General features: G+C 51.2%; 1 protein-coding gene across 2 annotated transcripts in view; it reads right to left on the reverse strand.

Annotated features, from left to right (window-relative positions):
• STRN4 (striatin, calmodulin binding protein 4) overlaps positions 1–9,948 on the reverse strand; it is a 33,304-nt gene extending 23,356 nt beyond the window's left edge. For both annotated transcript variants that reach the window (XM_006898619.1, XM_006898618.1), the window contains exon 1: positions 9,760–9,948. The gene's annotated coding sequence lies outside the window, so the exon portion shown is untranslated. The remainder of the gene's footprint in view (positions 1–9,759) is intronic.
• Positions 9,949–9,955: the final 7 nt, after the last annotated feature.

Consider the following 9,955-nt stretch of genomic DNA (forward strand, 5'->3'; position numbering starts at 1 on the left):
CTGAAACCGGCCCTATCTTGTACCATCCTTCTCATTCCCAACACACTTGAGCCCATTGCTGCAGTCACTGCGTCAGACCACCTTGTTAAGGGTCTTCATCTCTTTTGGTGACCCTCCACCTTTCCACGTCTGATGTCCCTTTCCAAGGAATAGCCCCTTCTAGCAGCATGCCCGAAGTCGGGGAGACGAAGCTTCGCTATTCTTGCCTCTAAGCAGCACGACGGCTCATCTTCTCCAAGACATTACTTTGGAAACTCTATAGGGCAGTTCTGCCCGGCCCTACAAGGTCACCAGGAGTCAAGTTTGTTGGACTCTTTCTCACAGACCAGCTTTTCACGCCTCCTCCAGGCAGCCCTCTCAGGTGCACTCCACACTAGTCCCATTTCTTTGGGGCTCACAAGGCCCAGATCCTGTACCCACACTCTATGGGACAAGGTCTATCTCTTAGGTCAGCAGAAGACTGGGATATTATATGCAAAGGGCTGGAAAGCCTACACACACACACACACACACACACACACACACACAAACTCGGCAGGTCTATAAAAACGTTACACACACACACACACTCTCATTCTCTCTCCCCCCCCCCTTTCTGCCCCAGCTGATAAACCTATAGGCGCCCCTCCTCCAGGCAAGCTTTTGGGGGTTGCCCACCTGTAAGTTCTAAGGTCTTCCCTGCTGCATTGTTTGTAAGGGCAAGAAAGTGAGAAGGAACTTGGTGGCCATGACCCACAGCCTGCTGGTGGGGTCTGCCTGGAGGGTCTGCAAGGCTTTATCTTCAGGGGAGTAGACTGCCAGGTCTAAAGGGCTCGAATTACCAGCCTTCTATGCTAGAAGCTGAGTACTTCACCACTGTCCCACCAAAGCCAACCCACTGCCCTAGAGCTAATTCCGACTCCTAGCAACCCCCCATCAGGTTTCCAAGGCTGTAAATCTTTATGGGAGGAAACTGCTTCACCTTCCTACCACAGAGTAGCTGCTGGATTCAAAACAGTGACCTTCTGGTTAACTGTCGAACATGTAACTAAAGCACCAGGGTTTCTGAAGTGGCCAGCAGAGGACTGGTTGACCAAAGGGCTCGTCAGAAGCTTTCTCTTCAGAACGGAGCTCTGGCATGTGAGTGGTAAGGAGCTGTGCCACCCGCCCAAAGGCACATGGTGCCCCGGTGTGGTTTACTGTCTCTGGAACCTCAATGGAGGGTCAGCTGTAAGTTAGTTTCAACCTGACATCGCACAACAAATGGAAAACTAAACAGTACTTTTGAAGGATATTACTTACTCATACACAGTCAGCAACTTAAATTCAAATTACAACAAACCACATTAAAGGCACTGCCTTTTTTAAAACATCTTTAGTAATCCTGAGTCATAAAAGTCCTACATACAATGTTGCGGCCCGTGATTCACCAATTCAATAAAGACTGGATTTATGAAGACAATGATAATAAAAGGGAATAGTAATGAAAAGTTTTTTAAAAAGTACTCAACTTCCGTGAGAACAGACTTACAATGGAGCTTTGTGACAGAACCATTCGTACATTCAAAGAAAAGACTACAGGGTAAATCCTTCAATGAGAAAAAGCAAAGTTCAGAGCAGTATCAAGTGTTTCCTATCAATACTTATGAATCTAACACATGCATGTTAATGCATGACAGAGGTGCCACCTGATCAATATTTAATTATTTAAATATTCAAATATTTAATTAGTACAAACATGTACTGAAGGCCTATCACATATACTGAGGTCAAGGCCTCAAACAGGATGGGGCTTGCACTCTGGTGAGGGGTGTGGGACAGACAAACACAGACACGTCACCAGCTGTGCAATGGAAAAGAAACTTTCACCTGCCAGTGAGACAATGAGACTTAACACTTCCCTCAACACTTTCTCACTCTATGCTTTAAAACAGCACCTCAACAACAACAACAAAACCAAATCCACTGCCACTGAGTGCACTCGGCAGGCCACAGCAGCGCCACCCCACGGGGTCCCCAAAGCTGTGGTCTCTACAGAGGCAAATCGCCAGGTCTTGTCGTCTCAGGAGCAGCTAGTGGGTTTGAACTGCTGACCTTAGGGTTAGCACCTGAGCATTTAACCATCATGCCACCAGGGAGCTCTCCTTCTGAGGAGTCAGTATTTAGAAACATAAGTATCTAAGACCCGAGAGGTGGATTTGCATGTGCTTGGCATCCGTGAAATCGGAATTTATCTGCCTGATGTTACCTCCTTGGTCACCTAAACCTATTTATGAGGTAGGGAGGAGGCTGGGGATGGAAAGAAGATCACCAGCACAAGCCCCTGGGACTTCCTCATTATCTCCCTGGATGTGACAAGAGCTCCCAGCTTAGACATTCAACACTTAACACTGTACAGGGACAGCCGCAATGGCCGCGTGCTGCTGGACCAGAAATACCACAAGCCGATGTCTTTAACAAATAGAAATGGACCTTCTCACAATTAAGGAGGCCTGTTACATGTTGTCAAATCAGAATTGACTCAAGGCTGATCCTCCAGCAGGTTTTCATAGGCTGTAAAGTGGATCGGAAGGAAGCACCCATCCTTCTCCTGTGGAACAGCTGGTGGATTTTAACTGCCTGCCTTTGGGTTGGCAGCTAACTCCTTACTAAACAAGCCACTAAAGCTCCTTTCAGGAGGCTGCTGTGTGCTGTCCAGACAGAACTGACTTATAGCTGCCCCTCCAACGGGTTTTCAGAGGCAATAACACAGGAGGAGACCTCTCTCCACAGAGCAACGGGTGGATTCCAACTGCATGCCTGTGGGTTGGCAGTGCACCTCATTACCACTGGCTCACCAGAACTCTCAAGAGTTTACAAGTTCAAATTCAAGGCACCAGCTGTAGGAGAAGGCCCTCTCTGCCCTCGCTGTGGAAATATCCTTGTCACCTGGCCACCTTCAATGTGGTGAGGCATCTCTCTTCCTCTGTGCTAGGCTGTCCAATCTCTTCTCCTTATTTCAAAATACACCCCCTACTCTAAACTTGTCACACTGGCCTAACAAAGAAAGGCTCTTCCCAAATGACATTATAACCACAGGAGTAGGGGCTAGGATTTAGAAACCTGGTTTTGGAGAGAACGGAATTCAACTGCTAAGAGACTACTGTCACGTGTCAGGTGCTTTGAGAGGAGCGCTGGTGGCACAGTTCAGTGCCGGGCTAACAGAAAAGTCAGCAGTTCAAATCCACCAGCCACTCTGAGGGAGAAAAGATGAGGCAGTCTATTCCCGTCAGTATTTACAGCCTCGGAAACCCAGTGGAGGGTTGTTTTGAGTTGACTAATTCAATGGCCGTGGATCCAGCCTGGTTTGGCAGAATAATGGAGGGGACACAGGTTTACTGCCACCACAGTGTAGAAGTCAGGCAGGAGTGGTGACAACTCACCTCGTTTCTAAGAGGGAAGATACAGTTGTGACAATCACACACTCAAATTCATACATCTGAGGAAGTCACTGATACAGGCACAAGTCCTGGAATCAATCCATCATGTAGTGACAAGCACGGTGTGATGAGGGCCACAGTGAGGCAGCGAAGGAAGCCGGGAGAGGAGGGATGCCCAATCCACTCTGGAGCTAAGGGAGTGACAGTGCAGCTGAGACGTGAGGCTGGGCAGGGGTCGGCCAAGGGAAGTGACACACACCCCACAGGCTGAGGAACCCTAAAAACTCCAAGACTGGGTAACCAGTTGTCTGATGGGCATCATCTCCTTGCCTCCAGATCAAGTCCTTCCCTCCCTTCTCCTAATCACACCCCTAGGGTCGGGCTCTGTCTACTCTGCTCCAGTGTCCCTTCTCCCGTTCCTCTGGCAAGAAAGGGGGGGGGGGAGAATCAGGAAGCTGCGGTTGAATGGTCTCAAGCTGGAGGTCCGCCATCCAAAAGGCAAAGATTAGTGGCCAGCCTCATACTCCTTCTTAATCTGGGAGATTGTCAGGTGTTAGGGGCCTGGCAGGACTCGACACAGTCCCTCTGGCCAGACTGGCAAGACACGAGGACTCTCAATCAGTTCTTTCTTGTTCAGTTGAACTACAACTGGTAATCTGGATCAATAACCAAAACAGGCAAAATTACAGGTCAAAGCCTTGCCAGGAAGACAACCTCCGGCTAGAACATTCAGGGCACAGCGATCTGTGGCCGAGAGAGGTGGAAGCAACGGCGGTCGGCTCTCCGCAGTCAGAGCAGTAATCCAGTCTGCTATTGTCACGCTCCGGAGAGAAATCCCGACGTCTCTCCTGGGTCTCTCATTACAGAACTTCAACAGTAATTACTCCTGGTCTAGTTAGCATTCTGCTTTACTCAAATTTTTAAGAGTTCACATCTGGCCCGATTTTGATTCACTGGCCATGAAGGACTGGTTTGAAGCCCTGCAGGACACTCCCTCCCCCAGACACACTACTCCCTCTCATCGCTCCAGCCAAGCAGAACTTAGAGGACTCCCCAGGGAGCCTCCACATCTCAGCCCCCCAAGACCCAGGCCTCCCTCTCTGCCTTTTCAGTCTATCTTCCTGCCCAGTGCTGCAGCTTCTACATGCCTGTCCTAAGTTCCAGGGGTTCCTGGTGGGGATGAGCCCCATGTAGTCCCTCAGAGACACTGTGAGGCTGGGAGTGGGTGGCGAGGAGCCCCACCTTCTCTGTTGACAACCCCCTTACATGCTGCACCTCCTCACCTCTGCTCCTGCAAGGTAAGCCCAACTCAAGTCCTCCACCCCAAAGCATCCCTCCTCTCCTCCAAGAGCATCCCTTCCCAGAAATGTCACACAGTTGAAAAGGTAACTGCAACAGTTCCCGCGATAGCAAATAAGCTTCCTCAGTTAGCCTGGAAGTTTCTAAAGGGCAGACACTAGACTCTCCTCACAAATTCCGGCTCATCATCTGCGATGCCTCGCGGCTCCAACTGTGGGTGTCTGATGACAGGCCCTCAGGAGGCGGGCTGCCTCTGTGGCCGCTCCACACACTTCCGGGGTGCTGACGGCACGGGGGTCTGGGCTAGGAACAGCTCTTTCTGTACCCAGTTAATTAGGAAAACCCGACAACAGTCCCACTTTACGTAGGTGACAAGTGCTTGCGTCAAGGTGTGGGAAATAAGTGGAACTGCTGACAGGGAGAACAGATGGGGGGAGGTAAGAGGGGGTACAGCCACCCTGAATTTTGCCAACATATCTATTCTCTGCTTGCTAAAATCCAACAACAAAACCCCTACTGCTATTGATGCGCTTCCAATTCACAGGGACCCTACATTAGTGTTCAAAACGCAAACTCATTGCCATCAACTCAGCACTGAATCGTATCTGACCTTCCAGCAGGTTTTCAGAGGCTGTAAATTACGCAGGAGATGACCCGGCCGTCTCTCAAGGAGACACTGGTGGACTCAAACCTCCAGAAGGGGACTGCCTGTTGGTTACGGGTGCAAGTCTCTACAGACCACGTCACCAGAGCTCCCCATACTGGGTTTAGGAAGCTGTCAATCTTTTTTTTTTTTTTTTTAATTATTATTTTTGTGTGAGTGTACCGTCAAATCAGATCTGACTGGTACAGGAGGATATTGCCCCTCCTTCCCTGGCAGAGCACCTGGTGGATTCGAACCGTGTGCCTCTGGGATTGTAGTTGCAGCTCCTTGCCACTAGGCCACCAGAGCTCTCCTTAAGCTGTCAATCTTTATGGGAGGTGATGATCTCATCTTTCTCCTGAAGAGCAACTCAACTGCAGACCTTTTTTTCAGCAGTCTGATTAATACACATACACACACAAGAGTAAGGTGCACCTGATCCAGGCCATGGTCTTCACAATAACTTGCTATACATCAGAGAGGTGGACAATGACTAAGGATGACAGGAGGAGAATTGATGCCTTTGAGCTGTGGTGCTGGAGAAGAGTGGTGAATGTATGGACTGCTAGGAGAACAAGCAGGTTCGTCCTGGAGAGGGTGAAGCCAGGCTGCTCCTTGGAGGCAAGGATTTCAAAGCTTTGTCTGACATACTTTGGGCACGTTGCAAGGTGGGACCAGTCTTAGGAGAGGGACATTATGCTTGGAAGGGTAGAGGGACAGAGCAAGAGAGGAAGACCCTCGATGAGATGGATTGACTCAGTGACTGGGGTAACAAGTAGGTGCGTCGGAGACAATGAGGTTGGCTCAAGATAGAGGATGGTTCAGAGCTGTTGTACACAGGGTTGCTATGAGTCACAACCGACTTGATGGCACATAACACAACAACAACAACAACATACGTGCTATGTCACTGAGGTTCCTTTCCTCCTATCTAGTGTACCTCATACTCTCACAGGTCTATAAGGACAAGTGCATTTACATATTTCTATTTCATCACATGTTGGACTGCCAGTCAATAGGTCAATGGCCTGAACCCACCCGCTACCCCTCTGGAGAAAGAAAAGTCTCCTCCCGTGAAGATTTGGAGCCTCAGAAACTCATGGAGGGGACAAGGATGGGAATCAACCCAACAGCAGTGGGATATAAGGATACTCATTGCAGCTGTTTCAGAAAACTGGAAGCCACCTAAATGCACAGAAGTACAATTAATTAAGTGATGGGGCTAGCAGACAATGGAACACTGTGTGGTTGGCAAAAAGAATGAGGAAATGCTTGCTGTGCAGACAGGAAGGGAACAGGACACGTTATCAGACTAGAAAAGCTACAGAATGATACAGATGGTATGAGCTCAGACACTAAAAACGCACATACGTACACACACACACGCAGCCCAACTAATTTTATAGGCATAACAGTTGGGGAGGAGAGCTGTAGAGAAGGGCAGGGAAGGAACAGAGGAAGGAATTGGGAGGGGGAGGGTTCCCTTATCGCGCTATGTAGGTGTTTGAAGGAGCCCTGGTGGTGCTGTGGATTAAACACTGGGCTGCAAACCAAAAGATTGTCATTCAAAACCACATGTCACGGGAGGAAGATAAGGCAGTCAGTCTACTTCCGGAAGGATCACAGCCTGGGAAATCCCATCAGACAGCTCTACTCTGTTCTATACATGAGTCTAACTCCATGGTTAAGTGAATGAAGGAACGGTACAAAGTAAGTGACGAGGGACAGCCTTTTCTGGGTGCGACTCACAAGATCACCCCAACTCCAAACAAGACAGGACACATAGCCATCTTTACATGTAATACAAAGTCTCAAAAACAACCAAGTGATATTGGTGCTGGGGGCGCACAGAGTGGGGCCCGGGAGACCAGGACACAGTCCCAGCCCGACTCTGTGTGGGTGACCCCTGGAGGTCCCACAGCTTCCCCGGCCAGTTTCTCATCTGCACTGGGTGGCCCTGAGGTACAGCACACGGGTTGGGAAGTCCAAAGACCACTAACCGCTGGCATCCTAGTTAAATTATTTACCCTCTGCAAGTGTTTCCTCTTCTTTTTTTTTCTCTCTAGGGAGGGGAACTCCACTGCCATGGGGTTGGTTCAGACTCACAGAGACACTCTGTCTGATTTCCAAGGCTATAAGCCTCCATGAAAAAAAGAAAGACTGCTCACCTTTGTCCCGTGGAGCCCCTGGGGGATTCAAACCAACGACCTTTCCTTAAGCAATCAAACACATAACATACTAAGCCACCGGGACTCCTTAGCCTGGGGGGTGAGGAAGAGCTAAACACTACTTACCCTCTCATATTATTGCCAAGAATTAAATAAATGATAGCATTTATTTCATGTTTAATATACTGCCTGACATATAGCTGCTGAAGGAGCCCTAGTGGTTTGGTGGCTAAGTGCTCAGTTAATCAAAATGTCAGCAGTTCAAACCCAGTAGCCTCTCCTTGGGGAAAAGATCAGGCAGTCGGTTTCTGTAAAGATTTCGTGTTGGAAACCCGACGGGACCATTCTGCTGTCCTCCGGAGTCAGAGTCGGAATCAACCAGTTGGTAAAGAAGGGGTGTTGACCGTTGTGGAAAGATTGTTAGGTACTTGGCGGCTGACACTAAGGCTTGCAGTGAGAATTCCCAACATCTCATGGGGAAAGGACGTGGCAGTCGGCTTCTGTAAAGATTACAGCCCTGGAAATCCCATAGGGTGGTTCTACACTGTGATCCAATGTGAGTTGCAGTGAATGATGGCTTATAGTTTTACTTTTTTTTTTTTTCCTTTTTGGTTTATTGTTACTGCAAACCTCACTGGGTGGTGAGAGGACCCAATGACCTGCAAGCTAAGAAAAAGCTCAAAAGAGAACCTAGTGAGGGGCATTTATGTAAGGCTCCCTCCCCCAGCCCAGCCCCAAGCCTCTGCAGTTTCAAGGATAAGATCACCAATGGAGGCGGGAGAACCGTGGGACACACTCGGATACCTGGAATCTGGAGGCTCGAAGTCTATCTTTATTCACATTATGGACTCAATTCAAAAGAGTTTATTTAGATCTTCACCTCAGCTAGAAAAACAAATTAAAACAAACAAAACCTCACTACCATCAAGTCAGTTCTGACCCCAAGTAACCCTGTAGGAAGAAGCTGAACTGCTTCAGAGAATTCTGCAAGCTTTAAATCTTTACAGAAGCCAACAACTTCATCTTTCTGTCTTGAAGCAGCTGATGGAATCGAACTGATGGCCTGTGGGTTAGCAACCTCACTCTTAACCCACGGCTTCTTCCTGTTAGACAGGAGACAGCAATGAGATGGGGGAAGAGATGGGCACTCAGGAGCTGGTACTGAGGACCTCTATTAGTAAAGTCCAGCCCAGGAAGCCTCCTGACAACTTCAGAGCCTCCTATCTCTGAACTCCAGGCTCTATTGGACATTCTCCAACAGATTCACACTCTTCAAGGTCACCAAGCCCAGCTCAAGTGCCCAGCCTCCCCCCCTCATCACCCTAGGGTGCATACAATGTCCCCATCACTGGTCCCCTCCTCTCCACAATGGGACTGTCTGCTCCTCTTGCTGTCCCGCTCAAGGTTCTCCATGTGACATCCTCCACACATCTGACATCTTGCGACCAGCCCCCCTCTACACCCCCAAATTGGGAGTTTTCTTCTCAAGCCCTTACACAGTCTCCTGCCACATCTCTTCTCCAAGAGACCTGCTTCCCCAAACTCCGACTGTACACACACACGCCAGGACTCTCCAAAGTTTCCTTCCACAAGGGAGGGCATACACCTTCAGCCCAGAGCCCTGCCCTGGGGTCCACCTCCCACCTACAGCCCCCACGTAGCCAGCTTTCCGTGCCCCCCTTCCCCGGTCCCCTCCCGCAGGCTCCAGGGCTCCCCAGCATCCCTCGGCGGGTTGCAAGCCCTTGCAGACGCCCCCTCTCCCTCCCTCGGAGCCCACCAGGCTCCACCTCCACGCTGGGCTGCTCCGCGCGCACGGTGGGTTTGTTTGGCACCCCTTTTGCAAGCATTTGCTCACTTACAAGGCTTGCTTAGACCCCCCCCAAGCCCCTCTCCTTGTCCTTCCATGACTTCGCTCCGTCTCCCCCAGCGCCCTGAGTGCCCTCCCGTCGGGAGCCCCCCGGGGGACAGTCACTCCCACTCGCAGCCCGTGCAGTCGCCCCGCTCCTCCTCCTGTCCCCGCGTCCCTGGGTCTCCCCGACGCCCACCTCGTGCCGGTCTCCCAGGCCCCTCGCGGCCCTCCCGGGGTCTCCCCTCCGACGTCCCCTCACTCCCTCCGAGGGCCGCTCGCCGGCCCCTCCCGCCCCCCCTCGGCCGTCCCGGCGGCCATTGCTCCAAGATGGCGGCGGCGGCGGCGGCGGGTGAGGCCGGGCTGGGCCGGGCGGGGGGCCGGGGGTCCCGGGGCGGTGCTCACCTGCAGCTCGGCGCGCTCGGCCTCCCAGCGGGCCTTCTCGGCTTCGAAGCGCGCCCACTCGTGCTGGATAAAGTGTAGGATCCCGGGCAGGCTCAGGGGCTCCGGTCCCGCCGTGGGTCCGGGGCTGCCTCCGCCGCCACCGCCGCCGCCTCCCTTCCCTGCCGGGCCGGGCCCAGGGGCAGGAGCCGGGGCCGGA

The sequence above is a fragment of the Elephantulus edwardii genome, unplaced genomic scaffold, assembly GCF_000299155.1.
Source record: "Elephantulus edwardii isolate Elephantulus edwardi_28Jun2011 unplaced genomic scaffold, EleEdw1.0 scaffold00236, whole genome shotgun sequence".
NCBI classification, from domain to species: Eukaryota; Metazoa; Chordata; class Mammalia; order Macroscelidea; family Macroscelididae; genus Elephantulus; species Elephantulus edwardii.